The following is a 6,000-nucleotide window of genomic DNA, read 5'->3' as shown; positions in this document are numbered from 1 at the left end:
ATTCTTGAACACGCCGTTTCCGATCTCCAGATTTATCTCTTGATAGAAGTGAGTGTGTGGGTGTGTGTGTACATGTGTTCCCCCAGCTATATGATTGTTAGTGGATTAGAGAATTGGAGGTAGCAGAAAGTATATCTGAGTTTAGAAAGGGGAGAGAGGCTAAAATGATGCCAGAGAATGATCTGAAGAGGGAAAGATGAATCAAGAGAAGACAGAGGAGGCACCAAATTCTTCTGGAATGTAGAAGCACAGGATGTTCTTTATGCTAGTGTTGGGAGCAAGGTCTGTGGTGCCTAATGCTTTTTAAAATATGGAGGGTTCTCTTTAGAAGGGAAGACACAGATTGAGTACAGAATTTGGTACAGGGCTTTGGATGAAATCCAAAAGTCCTGAAGCTTATATGTCATTAGCCTCAGGGTGAATCCTCTGTCTCTAATTTGAATCAAGGTCAACATCCACCTTGTAGTTATATGACTAATATCAATCACTCCTATTTCCCAATGATGTGATTTGAGCTAAAAGCATCTGAATTGTGTATATATTAACATTTATTCTTAAAAATTTTTAATATTTTAAGTAATCTCTATACCCAACGTGGGGCTTGAACTCCCAACCCTAAGATTAAGAGTTGCATGCTCTACCAACTAGTCGGCCAGGCACCCCTATTTTTTAATATATATTAACAGAATATATAGGTTATATAGGTTTATACATAACATGTTAAGAATCTGAAATAATCTGAAATCTAGTGGGGGGCACTTTATAAAGTAGATGTTTACAAAATTATAAAATTACATTTCTGTAACACTTTGTAGCTCAGAGCACCCTTTCAAAGACTTTACTTCATTGAATCCTGCTGAGAAACTTGTAAAGAAAATTTTATATTTTCTCTGCATTTTACGTGAAGGAAGCCAGTCTTGAAGACAACTTGGAGATCTGCCGGCTTTGGTGAACAGAGGAGGTAGCCAGACCAGAGCTCCCCACTTGTCAGAGCTGATAGGGTTACATGCAACCGGTGAATACCCAACCTGGAGCAGGGTGCTTGGCTAGCAGTGGGGTAGGCCGGTGAGAACCAGAAGAGAGAGTCTATCAGAACTGCCTGAGTCACACTGCTGTTTCCTACCTCTCTCCATCCCCCTTGGATTTCTCAGCTCCAAGCTCCACCCACAGGCAGGACTGTAAGCAATGTGCTTCATAGTTAGAGCCAGCAGGAAAAAAGGGGCTGGTGGTGCATTGGAGAGTGCCTTCAGACCTGGAGCTTGTCTATCTCTGCAGGTGGACACCCATTCCTGAAGCTTGCTGCCCTCCTCACAAACTCTCCAGTTCTCACTGTGAACTCACAAGGTGAGAAAAGTCCACATCCTGGTCTGCAGACTTTGAATGTAAGCTCTGCCCCCAGCCCCAAATCATTTACAGGGCACATTTTTTTTTTCCTATTCAAAATGAAAATAATTATACTGAATCCCAAGGGAGTAACAGGCTCCTGCTGCAGTGATGGGGCAGCGTGGTTAATGCCTGAGTGCTCCCAGCCTGCCCTCCCCCACCTCTGCCCTACAGCTGGAGAGATTTCTGGCTTCTTTCTTTCTCCCTTCTTCGAAGGGAAATAGCCTTGAGTGGTCAGATTTCACAGCAAAGAGCTGAAAAAGAGGAAGGAGCCTGGAGAGGAAAGGGACAGGAGTATCTGTGCTCTATGAGGACAATGATGAGAAGAAAAGTAAGATTTAAAAAAAACAACTTACAGAGGCTTTATAGTAGTTGAGAAATATACACAGAGGACTTGTATTTCCTTATTATTATTTTTTTAATTATATGGAATGGATTCAATGCTGCCCTGGACTGGTCCCCTTGGGCTAGCTCTTTATAAGCATCACGTCTACAACCTAGAATCTTGATTAACAGCTATGGGAGAAACCGGGAGAAACGATGCACACTGCTTGTGGGCAACTTAAGTGTTAGGATCTTGCCATATTTGAGATCAGCTGCAATGTAACTAATCCGAAAGTAGAAGATGACCAAGTTTTGAAATGTGTTTGCCACATCTGCAGCTGGTCTCTGGTTATTCATCATGGTCCTCATTTAAATCATCTTGGAGACTGTGAATCCCATTCCACTCTTGACTCCCCCAGCTGTGTACCCCACCCCCTTGCCCATCCTGTCCAAACACTCCTCCCCACAATACACACCTTCTCTGCTTCCTCCGGCTCACTGAAGAATTGCTGGAAAATTGATGGAAGAGGATTGAGCAATAGTAGGAAAACTGAAACCCTGTATTTCCTTGTTGCTAGGTCCTACCCTTATGAAATGGTGAAACACTGAGCTATTCTTTTTCTTGGATCAGGAGAAGAAACAGTGGACTTAAAATCTCCTGGGCAGTCATTCCAAGGACATACCAAATTTCTGCAGGAGCAAGTCCCCCCCTGATATTTTCTGCTGCAGTGCAAAACATTCTTTTAAAAAAATCTCTAACATGATTATCTAACAGAAAACATTTTTGACAATTGTTATTGATTTATGATGGTATCAACCCCGATAGGCCATCCACCTGAGAGTTATAATTGGCAGAGAGGAAGAACAAGCCACGGTTACTGCTGTGGTTTAGCAAATGTGCTTAAGATAAAACTCTGTTCCCTTATGCTCCATTTAAAAAAGTATACAATGCAGAGAAAATGGCTAATATACTTAACCATATCTTGCTTTGACAGCATTTAAGATGTTAGGAAAGCTCAAAAGTACTAAGCAGCATATGAAAAATAAAAAGACCCATGCCTTGGATTCCTGGCTTGTCAAGACAAAGGTTCTAGACTCTTAGGCAGTAAATTACCTAAAAATGTTTGTGTGTGGTGGAAGAAGGAGTTTTGCACACACAGATTTAACTAGTGTTTTTTTTTTTTTAAATAAAGCATTAAAAACACGTGGTTAAAAAACTAAACTGTACAGGAATATAAAGTAAAAAGGAGAAGTTTCTGCCCTCCTTGTATTTCTGATCCACCCTCCTCCCATTCCACTGGGGTAACCATACTTCTTTGTAGGTTATTTCAGAAATGTTCTGGGCCTATAAGAACATCTTTCTCTCTCATTCTCCCCTTTTAAAAACCCTAATGGCATACTTTAAAATACTACTCTGCCCATTTGGACATTTTCTATTTAACAGTATATCTTGGACTTTTTTTTTCAAATTAGCTTTTTTTAGAACTAATTTCTTAACTATTTTTTAATTGAAAAGCAAATGCGTCACAGAAAGGAAGTGAGAGACAGCTGGCTTTAGACAAATATGAAATCATCCCTGTAAGGGCTAATTACCCTCCCTCTGGAAGGAGATTAGATGCAAACAGATTAGATTCATTTTTTTCTCTCTCAAATACACACGAAAGACTTATTATAGCTGGTTAAACAATGACTTGGGTGGATAATTTTATTGGGCCATATAATGAAATACCAAGTACTTTTTAATCCCCAAAATATAGAGATGAAGGAGATGGTCTCCTCCAGTGAGCAAAGTAACCTTTTTCTTTAGACCAACATGACAGTCTCCTGAGAAGCTTTCTCCCTTTTGCCTCTGTGGTGCTTCTCAAACAATATGTCAAAGTGCTCCAAAATGGTTGTTATAATTTCCAATAGTCCCTAGTGAAGTTATGGGAGGAGGTAGCACAAGTTTACTGGCAGACAAATCCAGGAGAAATTAGCTGAGGATTGGTAAAATGTAAACACTTGGCTCATGATCGTCTTGAGCCTCTAACCACCTCCACTGCTGACCAAAGAATGAGCAGCCTCAGGGCAGGCAGACTATGAATTTTTAAAAATTCTTCCTTTGGGAGATTTCTCCTACACAAATGAGACTGAAGAAAGTTCTCATCAACAAGCAACATACAAGACTGTGGACAAGTAGACAGGAAATGATGTCAAAAAAGTCAAATTTCGGGCAGACCGCGTGGCTCTGTGGTTTAACACCGCCTTCAGCCCAGTGCGTGATCCTGGAGGCCCGGAATCAAGTCCTGCATCAGGCTCCCTGTATGGAGCCTGCTTCTCCCTCTGCCTGTGTCTCTGCCTCTCTCTCTGTCTCTCATGAATAAATAAAATCTTAAAAAAAAAAAAAAAAAGGTCAAATTTCACCAGAGGACACCAAGATCCAATCAGAACCCAAGAATCTCAGAGACAAATAATAAACTTGACACTGAAGGCCAAATCAATAATCAGAGTTGAGTCATTTACCATCATTATTTGCGTAGGTTTAACTATGTGGACACATTTCCTCACATTCATTGATTTCAGGGCTGAAAGAACCCTTAGTGACCATCTCTTTTAATAAATATAGAAATGGGCTAAAAAAAGATTTAGTGACTTGAGATCACACAGAGCTGGCTACTACAACCTAACACCCCCATGAATACACTTAAATGGGTATAAGAATGCCATACATGTAAAAAAAAAAAAGATGTAATATGCATGACGGCCATTCCTGTTTAAAAAGCAGAAACAGCATCACATCATGGACTTTCCAGTACAATCTGGGTGACACCATTCAAGGGCAGGAGGGCCTTGAATTAGGAAACTGGAAGAGAGTGATGTCACCTGTAGTCACAGGCCAGAGATGGGGAGGCTGGCCAGGGATTGGAGAAGCTGCAGGGTCTGAGGTTCAAGAAGTCCATAGCAGGGGGATCCCTGGGTGGCTCAGCGGTTTAGCGCCTGCCTTCAGCCCAGGGCATGATCCTAGAGTCCCAGGATGGAGTTCTGCATCAGGCTCTCTGCATGGAGCTGCTTCTCTCTGTGTCTCTCATTAATAAATAAAATCTTAAAAAAAAAAAAAACTATAGCAGGAGCAAGGCAAGGTAGCTGTGGCAGGAGACTGGGGACCTGATATCTGCCAAGGACAGAGTATTTCCTCTTTTCACTCATTCTGACCAGCAAGGCATGCATTTAGGAGAGAAAGAAAGTCAGATTCCAGGAGCAACTTTTCTTCAGGTTTTCTCTCTCCTAAAGATTCTGCTTGTTAACTCCAGATTTATAGGTAACCACTCCCCTGCAATGGTATTAGTTAATGACTGACTGCTGTTTTCTGCTTACAGCAGAAAATTAGGCAGACTTTTCCAATTAATTTCATTTTTAAAAGTGTTGCTTAGCCCTGGCTGCATATTACAATCCTATGGGTAGCTTAGAAAAAAATGCTGATGTCAGAGCCTACCCCACTTAGATTCTGATTTCATTCGTCTGAGGTCCTAACATCCGTTTGAAAAACTCCCCAGGCGATTCTAATAATAAGTAGCTAGGGTTGGCATCATTGATTTAAAACATCAGGACAAGCTTCAGTCGACTAGCCAATTGTTTGCAAACAATTACAAGAGCATCGTTTTCTTCACATCTGGCAATGTGATTTATTTAAAAAATAACGAAATAATTTGTAGAACATACAGTCATCATAGGACTTCCTTATTACCTATTCATTTTTGCTAAGTCAACAGATGGCTGAATTCAACAGTAAATCTCAATCTGTTGGTTCCACTGAATCCCATCTCCATTATCTTCTGTGTCCAAGTCACATCACAAAGATTTGATATAGGTAATCACTCCTCTTGATCTTTATGTTGACGATGTCTGGGCAGTCCAGGAGGCTTGGTACTTATCAGAGGTACCCGGACAGTTTGTCATTATGGGTCTTTCTGTGCTATGCAAATTCAGCAGAGAACTCAATGTGGGCTGGAATAGTTATGTGGAATTCCTTGTTGCTTTGGGGCTCTCACTTTTATCTAAGCAGAAAGTTAAAACTATTGCCTTCCTATTCTTGTCTCCTTCCTCATTTTTTTTTCTTCCCTTCTAAAACATTCCAGAATGCAGGAGATAGGAGTAGCAAAGACTCACGGATTTATAAAACAGAGTGTAAAAGCCATTTAGTTCAGCCACCATCTGAAACCAAGAGGCCTCCCCAAGCTCATGCACTAGACCACATCTGGAGATGGTCGTGGAACTGGGGACCTGACCCCCAAGCCTCATTCGGTTTAACATACT

Source organism: Canis aureus, chromosome 29 (assembly GCF_053574225.1).
Source record: "Canis aureus isolate CA01 chromosome 29, VMU_Caureus_v.1.0, whole genome shotgun sequence".
Classification (NCBI taxonomy): Eukaryota; Metazoa; Chordata; class Mammalia; order Carnivora; family Canidae; genus Canis; species Canis aureus.
The sequence above is the reverse complement of the archived record's forward strand: the minus strand, read 5'-3'. Positions refer to the sequence as shown.